Source organism: Hyla sarda, chromosome 3 (genome assembly GCF_029499605.1).
Source record: "Hyla sarda isolate aHylSar1 chromosome 3, aHylSar1.hap1, whole genome shotgun sequence".
NCBI lineage: Eukaryota > Metazoa > Chordata > Amphibia > Anura > Hylidae > Hyla > Hyla sarda.
In genome coordinates this window covers 255,738,474-255,752,831 of record NC_079191.1, presented here as the reverse complement: position 1 = coordinate 255,752,831, position 14,358 = coordinate 255,738,474, and the positions used below count along the sequence as shown (strand labels likewise).

General features: G+C 40.5%; 1 protein-coding gene and 1 long non-coding RNA gene across 5 annotated transcripts in view; one reads left to right on the top strand and one right to left on the bottom strand.

Moving 5' to 3' along the window:
- Positions 1 to 14,358, bottom strand: part of NKAIN2 (sodium/potassium transporting ATPase interacting 2) — a 948,625-nt gene that overhangs the window by 136,338 nt on the left and 797,929 nt on the right. The window lies entirely within an intron of this gene.
- Positions 1 to 14,358, top strand: part of LOC130362278 (uncharacterized) — a 129,478-nt gene that overhangs the window by 77,934 nt on the left and 37,186 nt on the right. The window contains exon 3 of the long non-coding RNA XR_008891340.1: positions 4,615 to 4,734. This is a non-coding gene — a long non-coding RNA (uncharacterized LOC130362278). The remainder of the gene's footprint in view (positions 1 to 4,614; positions 4,735 to 14,358) is intronic.

The window sequence follows — 14,358 nt, the reverse complement described above, 5'->3', positions numbered from 1 at the left end:
TGCCATTTTAGATGCCCTGGAGCCTGGATCGCGCTAAATGGAGTTTAATGAAGGGATTTGCACTATAGAATCACGGCTATATTCACAATCGTTGCAATTTGAATTTTTCCTGAAATTGGTAATGAATTCAGATTCATCAGATTCGATTCACTCATCTCTAATGCCAATAATTATCTAGCCATTGTTATAACTATGTTTCCTCTAAAACAGCATGTCAGAGAGAATCATATGCCATTGTAATAAAGCAGCCTGTCACTATTTCATGCTGCCCAAGGAGTACAGAAGATCTACATAACTTTAAATGTTGCATTCCCATAGTATGCATGTTACCTTTGCCACAAGTCAATTTCTTAAAATAGTTTGGGAACGATTTAAATGATCATAATTTTAAGTGCTATTCATGCAAACTTGCAGTGTCTAGGTGTAACAACTGCACAGCCACAAAGTAGTAGACCATACATACTCATGGAGCAGGGTAGGTAGGAAAGAAAGATATCCAGCGCTGCTTCCCGTAAAATGGAATTCTTTATTCAGACAACACCAAGGTACAAATAGACATGGTACACCATGTCTATTTGTACCTTGGTGATGTCTGAATAAAGAATTCCATTTTACAGGAAGCAGCGCTGGATATCTTTCTTTCCTTGCTACTCAGCCGCAGGTGTGGTCCGCACCAATCCGAGCGCTGCTGGACATAGGAGGTGAGCTGAGCACTTGTTCGCAGCTTCTACTAGCAGGGTAGGTAGTATGGTGCTGAAACATGTGGAAAGTAAAAAGTCAGCCATTTTCTGTTATATCTCTCATTAGAAAGTTCTATCCTGCCTTTGGTAATAATCTTAGCCCCAAAACTGTGTCAGGAGAATAATGAGATGGGTTTCCATCGTCAAACAACTGCATACAAGCTCATGCGAACAGTATGAGTAAAGTCTTGGCTAGAATGATGGAAAACAAGACTGTTTGAATTTGGTGGAGTGATGAATCATGCTGCACTATCTGGGAAACCGATAGATGAATGTGTGTTTGGTGGATGTGTGAAGAATACAGCTGCCTATTGTGAACCGATAATAGTTTGAGGTGTTTTTCAGGGTTTGGTGTAGGACAGTATTGTAAGCTTCCAAGTTTGGGGCATAGATTTGGGGAAGGGACTTTTCTATTTCACCATGAGTGTGATCTACTCACATAGTGAGGCCCATAACGACATGGTTTGCCAAGTTTAGTGTGGAAAAAATTGCAAAGGGCTTACAAGGTCCTCAAATCCATTGAACACCTTTGGGATGACCTCACAATTGCTATTTTTGTTGAATCAGCACGTTATTTAAAGGGGTACTCCACTGGAAAAAAATTTATTTAAATCAACTGGTGACAGAAAGTTAAACAAATTTGTTAATCACTTCCATTTAAAAATATTAATCCTTATAGTAATTATCAGCTGCTGTATACTACAGAGGAAGTTCTTTTCTTTTTGAATTTCCTTTCTGTCGGACCAAAAGTGCTCTCTGCTGACATCTCTGTCCATGTCAGTAACTGTCCAGAGCAGGATAGGTTTGCTATAGGGATTTTCTCATGCTCTGGACATTTCCTGACATGTACAGAGGGGTCAGCAGAGAGCGCTGTGGTCAAACAGAAAAGAAAAGAACTTCCTCTGTAGTATACAACAGCTGATAAGTATTGGAAGGATTAATATTTTTTAATAGAAGTAATTTACAAATCTGTTTAACTTTCAGGCACCAGTTGATTTAAAAGAAAATGTTTTCCAGCGGAGTACCCCTTTAAGACATAACTCCAAAATCTTGTGAAAGACTTCCTGTGATTACCAAGATTTTTATAGCTGAAAAAAAATGGGTCAACACCATATTAATTCTTTAGGTATTTTCATGACATGTTGGTTAAATAATTCTAAAACCATACATTCATATGACTCAGGAAAGGGGCAGCAAGGATTAACACTAGATGAGAATTTTTAAGGACTTTAAGCAAGGGGGCAGTAAAGGAAGGAGCTTTCTTTTTTTGTAAATATACTCTATAAAATACATATAACTGCAAAGATATATAATAGTTATGTAAATTTTTGTACAGTCCATCTAATAAAAGCTACAGGAGAAAAACAATAATAAAATAAAATAGTCCTGTAGGCTTTAACTTATAAATCTCTAAGGGAAGTGGAAAAAGCTGCTCTAAAATTTTAACTTTTCAATGTGATGATCGATGTATTTTTTTTGAACAAGTTATCATGAGACAGAATGCTATATAAATCCTCTTCCCACATTAAGTTTTGTATAAAATATAATGACTGCTGAGTTGGAAGTTTACCCACATAGGTTACAACAATGACTTGGACAATATCCCAAGTGATTGTTCATGGCAATGGGAATTGTAACCACAAATCATACATTACAAGTCTACTGTATAAGACTCACAACACTTCTCTTTAATAACTATGGCAATTCAACTGTTAAATGTATAGTATAGTACAGTTTATTCAGATTACATGATCTCTGCTGTGATTCAATAGAAAATTGCATTGTTTAATTCGAGGATGACAATCCGTCATGTAATGGGCACAGATTGTTATCCATTATGGAAGAGTTCACATGGAATTTACCCAGTACAATTGGGGTATATATTAACATCCAGTCAAAGTGGTATGCCATCATATACTGTGGTGTTCTGGAAGTGGGTGTTATGGAATGTCTACTTTTGTCTTCCTAAACCAGAAATCCACATGGAGTTCACTGAACAAAGGCAAATTGGAGTCTTTCTTTCCTGGGGTGGAAAAAGCACAATAAAAACCATTGCAGATCTTTTTTCTCCTTTGGCCAGCGACCACACAATCTCTTCATTTCCCTGGACCTGATTTCCAAGCCAAGAGATGCAGCTATTTCTCCACGCCTGCCTTTGTTTCAGTTTCAAACTTGGCGTACAGCAAAGTATTTCAGCATCATGTTCTTTTGTTTGTTTTATATACGATAATTGTACCTTTTAAGGAATAGTCAACAGATAGTGTTTCTGCTATAATTGTTGCAAATGTGTTACTTTACACTGAAGTTTTAAGTATCTAACTACCTTAGTATGGTCTGTTTCTTTTTTAGTTAGAACATGTTTAGTTGATTGATTATTAAAGGGGTAATCCGGTGGAAAACTTTTTTTTAATCAACTGGTGCCAGAAATTTTACACATTTGTAAATTACTTTTATAAAAAAAATCTTAATCCTTCAAGTACCTATTAGCTGCTGAATACTACAGATGAAATTCTTTTCTTTTTGGAACACAGAGCTCTCTGCTGTCATCACGAGCACAGTGCTCTCTGCTGACATCTCTGTCCATGTTAAGAACTGTCGAGAGTAGGAGCAAATCCCCATAGCAAACATATGCTGCTCTGGACAGTTCCTAAAATGGACAGAGATGTCAGCAGAGAGCACTGTGCTTGTGATGTCAGCAGAGAGCTCTGTGTTCCAAAAAGAAAATAATTTCCTCTGTAGTATTCAGCAGCTAATAAGTAATGGAAGGATTAAGATTTTTTTTTTTTTTTTAATAGGAGTAATTCACAAATCTGTTTAACTTTATGGCACCAGTTGATAAAAAAAAAAAAAAAAAAAAGTTTTCCACCAGAGTACCCCTTTAAAATTTTTTATCTCTGCAAGTATTTGGGTGTCTAGTGTTAATTTGTGCATTATATTAGAAAATAACTCTTCCAAAATAAGTAATATTGCTTAGATAAGTGTCCAATGTATTTGTGTTTTTTTGAGTATATTATATTCACTAAACCACATGGTGAACAGCCATTTTGAATACTTACTGAGGCTTATGTGTCATCAGCAATTTTAGCTCTACACTGATCACATGTTTTTGGGAAGTCATCTTGATGACCTCAGACACATGGCCTGCAGACATTTTACTAAGCAGTTACTGTATAACCTTCTGAACGAAATGTAATTCTAACCCAAGCCTTGAAGCCACAGCAGTAGGCCTGTTCGGTTAAAGGATTCCCAAATTGTCAGAATTTCGTCCCAAAATTTTTTAGAAAGTAGAAGTAGGATTAAAGAAAGATAAGCAGATAACTAACACATATCAAGGATGTGCTCACATAGAAAACACATAAAAACCTATAGAAGCTGTAAATAACTGTCTATGTATAGAATTGGAACTTCTCAGCTCTCAGGGTCCTGAACAATATATAATAGTAAAGTCAAAATGTACTAGAGCCACTCTTAAAGATATACTTATCAGTTTAGAACATGTAGTAAAGGTAGAGAACAGTGCATGAAATACAGGTCAATAATTGTACTGTACATGTAATACAGGTGGATAACAGTACAGTACAGGTATAGAGGAGTAATGTACATGTAGTACAGGCAGCACAGTACATGTAATATAGGCAGGGGCCAGAACAGTGCATGCAATATAGAAATATAGCAGTACAGTACATTTATTACAGGTAGATAGCAATACAGTACATGTAATATTAGCAGGGGGTCGTATAGTAAATACAGGTAGATAACAATACAAAATATATAGTACAAGTAGAGACCAGTACAGTAGATGTAACACAGAATACAATCAAGAAGCAATACTCAATATGTAAAAATAAATTGCTATCAATATTTTCACCCATAGGAAACAGCAGCCTTTGAATCTCTATCTGGATTTTTGCCCAGCCCAGCCCTACAAACTCCAGAAATGAGAAGCAGCACTCTGTGAATCCAATGGAGCAGTGACTCTTTATTCAGCCCTACTGTAAGTCAACAATGATGTTTTAGCCATTGTTAAGCTAGATTCATGCAGCGCTGCATATCTTTTGTGCATAGTGGTGTGGCGCCGTAATGATGGCTATGGATAGATAGATTTGTGACGCCAGGGCACCGTTAACCTACATGGTCCTAGGTTGAGATAGCTTCTCCTGGGCTAGGTGCAGGGGTAATGAATATTCCAATGCAAGGTTACAGATAACTATCTTTATTTTGCTGGAGGTAGCAGATCTCAAACAATACAGTCTCTTGTGCAGAGAGATGGGCAGAGTGGAACACGGGGAGCCTGTCACCATGCTGGAAGTTGTAGTTGCTGTTGAACGCAGCTTTAAGATTATTAGCAGCACATGCTGACTTGAAAGACTGAACTTGACTGACTGAATAAGAAATTTTCCCCAAGAGCTTTGCTTACCACCAGGCTTTGAAATTCACCTGTGTGTCTGGGTTTTTCTTGAGATTGGCGTGACTGTAAAATTTTGTAGTTTTCTTCTCCCTTAGGCTTCTTGGTACCTCAGCTTACTAGCTTAGTACACTCTCCTTCACTCTAACTCTTACTGCACTCATTCTCCAACTGAACTCTCCTCTTCCCCTATACTACTTAAGGGCAAGGTTTGGGTGTCTCCCATTGGGGCGTCAAGGTCGCCTGGTCACTCTGCCGCAAACCATTAAAGGTACATTGCATAAATGAATACTCCAAGTCTCTAGAGATTCACCTGGCACTGCTGTGGGGCGATCAGTAAATAAATCTTGTGGTTGCATGTTGAGCGCTATTCACACTAGCATTTAGGTGGTGATGCTCTCGCTAAATAGTCACTGTACACTGGAGAGATATGAAAAAAGATGCAGATCACTCACCACTATTTTAATGTTGTGTTCTTTATTCAGACAGTAAAAAGGTGGCTATACATGGACAGATGGTATGGCAGGGAAGTGGATCATGGGGGGCAACGTCCGGAAAGGGCCCACCCATGGTCCTCTGTCCTGCCATACCATCTGTCCATGTATAGACACCTTTTTACCATCTGAATAAAGAACACAGCATCGGAATACGGGTGAGTGATCCGCATTTTTTTTCATATCTCTCCTGTGTATGCATAAATTAATACATAACATTACATTTCAATATATCAATTTATATCAGATCAGACAATAGAGCAGTGGGCCCAACATAAAGACAACAGGGATGACCGAGGCAATCTTTAGTCCAGAGGACAGCCATTGGGACACCACAGTATTATACAGACCAACTATATACCATTATTAAATTCAATATTGGAACGAGAAATACATTACCATTTCTTGCACATCCTATTTGCTATGTTCTATACCGTGATAATATACACTGCTCAAAAAAATAAAGGGAACACTAAGATAGCACATCCTAGATCAAAATGAATTAACTATTCGTATGAAATACTTTCGTCTTTACATAGTTGAATGTGCTGACAGCAAAATCACATAAAAATGATCAATGGAAATCAAATTTATCAACCCATGGAGGTCTGGATATGGAGTCACCACTCAAAATCAAAGTGGAAAACCACACTACAGGCTGATCCAACTTTGATGTAATGTCCTTAAAACAAGTCAAAATGAGGCTCAGTAGTGTGTGTGGCCTCTAAGTGCTCGTTTGGCCTCCCTACAATGCCTGGGCATGCTCCTGATGAGGTGGTGGATGGTCTCCTGGGGGATGTCCTCCCAGACCTGGAATAAAGCATCCGCCAACTCCTGGACAGTCTGTGGTGCTACGTAACGTTGGTGGGTGGAGCGAGACATGATGTCCCAGATGTACTCAATCGGATTCAGGTCTGGGTAACGGGCTGGCCAATCCATAGCATCAATGCCTTCCTCTTGCAGGAACTGCTGACACACTCCAGCCACATGAGGTCTAGCATTGTCTCGCATTAGGAGGAACCCTGCATATGGTCTAACAGGGGTCTAAGGATCTCATCTCGGGAACCTAATGGCAGTCAGGCTACTTCTGGCAAGCACATAGAGGGCTGTGCTGCCCCCAAAGAAATGCCACCCGATACCATTACTGACCCACCACCACAACCCCCTTCTGTGGACGTCGGGCCATCATACCTCCATCATGGAGTCTGTTTCTGACTGTCTGAGTGATGTACTGGCCTGTCTCCTGGTAACAACTCCATGCTCTGGACACTACGCTGACAGACACAGCAAACCTTCTTGCCACAGCTCGCATTGATGTTCCATCCTGGATGAGCTTCACTACCTGAGCCACTTGTGTGGGTGTAGACTCTGTCTCATGCTACCACTAGAGTGAAAGCACTGCCAGCATTCAAAAGTGACCACAACATCTGCCAGGAAGCATAGGAACTGAGAAGTGGTCTGTGGTCACCACCTGCAGAACCACTCCTTTATTGGGGGTGTCTTGCTAATTGCCTATAATTTCCACCTGTTGTCTGTTCCATTTTCACAACAGCATATGAAATTGATTGTCAATCAGTGTTGCTTCCTGAGTGAACAGTGTGATTTCACACAAGTGTCACTGACTTGGAGTTACATTGTGTTGTTTAAGTGTTCCCCTTTATTTTTTTGAGAAGTGGATGTGATGTGGTGTAAACAAGACCTGATACTGCTACACTATGTGTTAATAAGTAGCATCTGAATACTTGAAGCTTGGATGCCATAGCTGCAGATATTTTCTATTCATTTCATGGAAAGTAAGTGTTATGTAACTTTTTTTTTTACAAAGTAAAATATTGTGTAATCATATATCAAATATAATTGGGTGTCCTAAAAGGACATAAAGCTCATAGATTTTTACATCTCACATTTTGCATGATGTTTTGTTAGTTGCAGATCGATGCAATCAAATATATTTACAGAGGGAAACGGGAGAGTAGGTGAAAGATCTTTTAAACAAATATATTTATCTGTCAAATGCTACAATGTACATGATTTCCCTGCTGAATCTGCCGCCTATGAATGATGATCACACTGGTCGTAGATGCAAGGGTTTAGCTGGTCATATTTCATGGGAATTATCCAGCATTCATTTCTGGGCTTTATAGTGAGATAGTTCTGTCTACACCTCACTTAACTTGTTTCACTCATTTGTCAAATATTTGATGTGACCTTCAGGAACCATGTTCTATTTGCTCAATAGAGCAAACATGACCAAGGGCACCAAACACAACACACATATGGGTACAGAACGCAAGATGAAATAGAAGCCTGAGAATAGATAGAAAATAATCATAGATACAATTCAACCTTGGAATGACTGCATTTTCAAAAATGGAAGAAAATATCCTCACTGTATGACTTAAGCATCAACATTTGTGTTGGAGAAGTAGCAGGCAATGCTACTGGAGATGGAAAATGTATTACTTGATGTTACGGTATAATCATACCAATATTGAATGGGTTTTCCATATGAAGACTGGCATTCTGGAAAGAAAATGAAATACTCCTTCACAGCTGCTGTGATGTAAATCGAAATTTTAGGGGACCAAAGAACCATGAGTCTGAAAAGTTGGGGGATTTAGATAAATATTTGCTAGTTATTGTAATAAACATGACGGAACATGACAAAAATATTACACTTTCATAACTGTAAACATTGTGTTACCTAGTATCATTTGTTATCGAGGTATTTAATAGATCAGACTACAGCATAAGATTATCTGCTAAATTTCATGCGGCTGAACGAACAGAAAACTAAAACTATCAACAGGATACAGCTCAGGATTTCAATCACCTGTTGTGTAAAACGTAGAGTTGTGCGCAGGTCAGGGGAACTTAAAGGGGTACTCCGCTGCCCTGCTTCCGGAAGTTTATTGTTCCGAACGCTGTGTGCGGGCTTCCGTGTTCAGGGTCGCCCCTGGTGACGTCACGCCCGCTCACTCGTGACGTCACGCCCGCCCCCTCAACGAAAGTCTATGGGAAGGGGGCGCGGCGACCGTCACCCCTCTCTGCCCTGCATGTTCAGTGTACAAGGCTCAGTGTTGGAAACCAAAAAAAAAATTAAAATTGAAAAGGGAAGCATGCATGCTACAGCTCAGTACTGCCTCAATGGCACTTGACTCTTGCAAGAAAAGAAAGATGTCATGACTTTGCAAACAATCTATTCTAATATGGACTTCATCTGAAATGGATCCCCAGAAAGCTTACTCTTTTGATGTTATGTGGCAATCTGGGGACATGCGTCACATTTCTATACAGGGGAGCTCCAATTGTGAAAGGGCAGCTGTATATAATAAATTGGCTGTATACACACATACGTGCTTCACTGTATATATACTGTACACACAGTGGGAACAGAGAATAATTATTTTTTTAGTGTTTATTTATATCTCTGCTTTGCCTGCCAACATTTCAACAGCATTAGGCTGCACAAATGTTTTCTTCTGGATTTTTCCATGCTGATCACACGCTTTTATGAATCATCTGTTAGATCATTGTCTATAACCGTATATAATACAAACAGGTATGTAGAAAACCTAGTAATATATAGCATAAAGAGCGCATAGAAGTTGAACAGCACTCACTGCAGCTGGATTTCTCCTCGATACATGGGACAGATCAGCGAGAAGGTGATGGCAGAGAGATCGGGGTGCTATGTCAGCAGAAAGCAAAATTAGTGACAGCCCTAAACAACCTCCGGAAAGGGAAGAGCGCACATAACTTTGTTCTTGGTCACGCACCTCACAGACTCTTTTAATGTGAGCATGTTTGGCCCCACCTTTCACCAATGACTGACAGTTCTAGTGTCAAGTCAGAAAACTGCTAGAGCAGTCACTCCTCAGAGAGCCCAGGAGAAGTGCCTGCCTCTATGACTGTTTGGCAGCTGCGGCAGGGACATTAAAATCCTGTTCTCTTGGTTGTGGTGGGGCAGAGAACAAAGGTATGTGCACTCTCTTTTTCCTGGTGGCTATTAAGATTTCACTTTAAACTATGGGAATGTGTCACGATTTTCTACTTACACTGTATGAGTGCATTATTGAATGACTGCTGTGTTCTATGCCCACAGAGCAGCTCTGTACAACTAAAAAGCATCTGATTCCTTATAGCTTTGGAGAAAGTGATGAGTATGGTGCCAACCTTTTCTCCTGCTACTGTGGTAAGCTTGTGGAGTATAGGGTATATGGGTGTAGCTGTGCAGTGATGAAAGAGTGCTGGTTTAACCCTTAACTGTCGTGACGCCAGGGTGAGGGCTCCTCTGTATATGCTTGTCCTATCGCCACCCGTCCCAAGAGCGATAGGGAGGAATAATAAACAAATGTCCACAACCGGAGGTTTCAGAAAACTGTCAGAACTTTTACTGCAGGTTTTATGCAGAATTAAACAGGAACAGTCTTTGTACAATCAGAGTCTATGAGGAACCTGACAGTTGGTTGGGACCTTGTGAGTTTTAAGCTCAGGAGATTTATATGCGCTGTTCTGCTGGATTTAGGGGATTGAATTTAGGTCCAGCGGTCAGGCAGACTTTAGCGGGGAATTGTATTATAACAGCCCATTCTCCTCGCAGACCCTGGACAGGTGTATATTCAACTATTTCACCCACCTCCAGTGAATGGAACTTCTTGTCAATGTAAGGCCTTTGGACAACTCGACGGTTTACGAGAATGGTATAGCCAGTTTGGCAATCAATGAGGGTACCATAACCTCTGACCTTGTCGAACTTGGCCACCGTGGCGCGGCGGCGCTCTAAAGGCTTTTCCCCTTCTCGGAGGAAGAGTGCTTCCAATTCCTTAGTATTTTGTTGGTAGCAGATCCTCTCCTCATAGGGCAAATGAACATGCTTGGGGGCATAAAGTTCTCGTGTCGGGCCTTTAGTTTTGCCATCAATTCGACCATTTCGGCCTCCTGATGGGCCCTTTCCCTCTGTACTGTGGAAACCGGTGGGAGTGGCTTCCCAGGCAGGGGTTGAAGAACATCATGCATATATTGGATTATCTCTGGTTCATCCCCGAATGTCCATTCAAGCAAACGTGGCGAGCGCAGTCGTGCACTTGGCAAATTTAAATCAGACAGGGGTACTTTTGGTTCTGGGCTGGGGGAGGAAGAAAAGGCAGCTTCTGGTGGGGTACTTACAGAAGACTCCTCCGTCGGGATCTCAGCCCACGAACCCCATGTCCGGTGGTGAGGGGACAGTCTCACCGGTGAAGATGCTCCAGGTGTCCCTACAAATTCTCCTGGAGGGGTGTCCGGCCAGTCGTCATCATCGTCGCGCAACGGGGAAGATTGCAGGCCCCCTCCGGATCCAACGATAACTGCTGCAGATGGTCGGCAAGGTCTTGGAATAGTTGAACTGCAACCGCCACAACTTTCCTCTGCTCCGGCACCATCTTGGAACTCTCACCGCATGGAACGATGCTCTCCGCCATGTCTGTACACTCCATCTCTCAGACTGAAGAGATCGCTGTGCAGTGCTCCTTTTATAATGGGCTTCTCGAAAATGGCCGCTGGCCGGAAGGACGTAATCGGTGCAGCCCCGACTTCCAGTCCCCCGGCAAACAACAGTAGTGAATCTAAGTTCCCTTTTGGCTGCGACACATTTACTTGGTAGCCACACCCAGGGGCGGGTCGTGGTGCAGCGCAAGTTTTTTTTTGCGGGCTTCTCCGGCTGCAAATGAACTCTTGCAGCGCTGACCGGACCGGAGGATCGTAGCATGTATTCACCTCATACTTTACACATCCTTGCAGCCAATAAATCTTTGCCTCCCCCTTACTTTTTGCATGCCCTCCTTGCACGCAACACGACACACAGAGTTCCGTACACTTGAATGGGGATTTACAGCACATGAATAAAGTCTTTTACATAAAAGAGTACTCTGTAAATGGTGGCAACAGCTGTAGGCACACACCTGTATCCTGTTCATAAGATGCCGAAAACCTATGTGGTAAGCTTGTGGGGGTATAGGGTATATGGGGTGTAGCTGTGCAGTGATGAAAGGGTGCTGGTTTAACCCTTAACTGTCGTGATGCCAGGGTGAGGGCTCCTCTGTATATGCTTGTCCTATTGCCACCCGTCCCAAGAGCGATAGGGAGGAATAATAAACGAATGTCCACAACCGGAGGTTTCAGAAAACTGTCGGAACTTTTACTGTAGGTTTTATGCAGAATTAAACAGGAACAGTCTTTGTACAATCAGACTCTATGAGGATCCTGACAGTTGGTTGGGAGCTTGTGAGTTTTAAGATCAGGAGATTTATATGCGCTGTTCCGCTGGATTTAGGTGATTGAGTTTAGATCCAGCAGTCACGCAGACTTTAGCGGGGAGTTGTATTATAACTCACGGTTTGGTATTATCAGGATTCGGCCTGGTCTTGTCATTGAAAGTTGCACGGATCTCTACTCTCTGCTAGTCCGGAACCCAAGAGGGAGGATTGTCTGGCAGCTCCCTTATATGGGCAGGGGCTGGCCTTGAGCTCATTGGTCCATACCATCTGTCAATCACTTTACAAGGAATTATGGTCTAAACATGTGACCACACATGTGACCCAGGAAGGTCCTTTAACATACCCTAATAGAATTAACATGAGTCACATGACGGTCCTACGACACTGTATACACAATTAAATACACAATTCAATATACATACAAACATCGCAAAATTGAAGAAGGAAGAAGTGACTAGGGGCTATCCCACCAGGAGGACCCTACTGGAAAGAAGTAACTCTGGCTTTTTGGACCACCATACAAGGTACGGTATACTATACGGTACCGGGAGACCACACTACAGACTGGTTATATGCACAGGTAAACCCATGGGTCACCTTTGGATGCAATGTCTAAGCTGACAATGCTTGAAACCCTAGTGTAGAAATTAGGTACCAAAGTGAATGGCTTGTTTTTGTTAAAACATTTTTTACATTGTAAGTGGTATATAAACTTAATATGAAGTGGTGAAAAACTTTTATTTACTTCTATTAACTTAATTGGCTTACAGTCCTACTTTCTCATGTTTCACTGGGAAAATCATACTTCATAAAATATTCTGAAATATAAATTTTTCAGTTACACTATATTTAACTTTTCCCATGGAATAAGAGCTGGTACTTGGTACACCCCCCCCCCCCCCCCCCCCAAACGTATGGTTAAAAACTACAATGACTCATTTCAGGTATATTTTGTGGGAACGCGTAATGCTTTTTTAATTAACGCATTTAATGGCTTTTGGTAAAATTGCATAAATTTAAATTGACTTTTAATTAACATATAGTTGAACAGTTTCTAAATTTATGAGACATGTCGAGTAGTTCCAAAATGAACTGACGGTTTTTCTCTTATTCCTATAGGACTTATTAGGCATTGAAACTATACTCTTTAGTGTGTGAATATAATTTTTTTAATATGGCAAGGGAAACAAAAGTGCCATAAAAATTTTTACGAAAGTAGTAACAGCATTTTCTTTTTATGTATTCAGAACATCTTAATATTTGTTACATATTTTTACATAAGCTTCATAAAACATTAGATGAGTTTTGAGTATAATAATGGCTTAAACAGTAGTCATTTTGGTTTTCAACTTTTTTCAAAAGTTATTAATAAACTATAAATAAAATATAAAGGTAGTTTCTTGAACTCCATTTCCTCTTGGTGTAAAATATGCATATGGGCATTCCGTCAGAATAGGAAGGGTCTTTATACATTTATGTTTATATTTTTATTTATGTCTTTAATCAATTGATATTTAACCAGATTAGTTATATGTCTTGGAGAACTTTCGTATTTATTTTCAACTATTAGTTTATTTTAATGAATATCTATCTATCTATCTACATATATATGTATGTGTGGGGCATTGCCAACATTATTCCTGGTGTACGGCCAATTCAATTTAAAGAAAAAGCACAACCTGAAAAATAGCCCAGCTGGCTAGATGAGGTCACATGAGGAGGACACCAAACTGGCATTTTTGGTTTTATACAGTGCCTTGTGAAAGTATTCGGCCCCCTTGAACTTTTCAACCTTTTGCCACATTTCAGGCTTCAAACATAAAGATATAAAACTGTAATTTTTTTGTGAAGAATCAAAAACAAGTGGGACACAATCATGAAGTGGAACAAAATGTATTGGATATTTCAAACTTTAACAAATAAAAAACTGAAAAATTGGGCGTGCAAAATGATTAAGCCCCTTTAAGTTAATACTCTGTAGTGCCACCTTTTGCAGCGATTACAGCTGTAAGTCACTTGGGGTATGTCTCTATCAGTCTTGCACATCTAGAGACTGAAATTTTTGCCCATTCCTCCTTGCAAAACAGCTGAAGCTCAGTGAGGTTGGATGGAGAGTGTTTGTGAACAGCAGTTTTCAGTTCTTTCCACAGATTCTCCATTGGATTCAGGTCTGGACTTTGACTTGGCCATTCTAACACCTGTATATGTTTATTTGTGAACCATTCCATTGTAGATTTTGCTTTATGTTTTGGATCATTGTCTTGTTGGAAGACAAATCTCCATCCGGTTTTCTTCCAGAATTGTCCTGTATTTGGCTCCAACCACCTTCCCATCAATTTTAACCATCTTCCCTGTCCCTGCTGAAGAAAATCAGGCCCAAACCATAATGCTGCCACCACCATGTTTGACAGTGGGGATGGTGTGTTCAGGGTGATGAGCTGTGTTGCTTCTACGCCAAACAT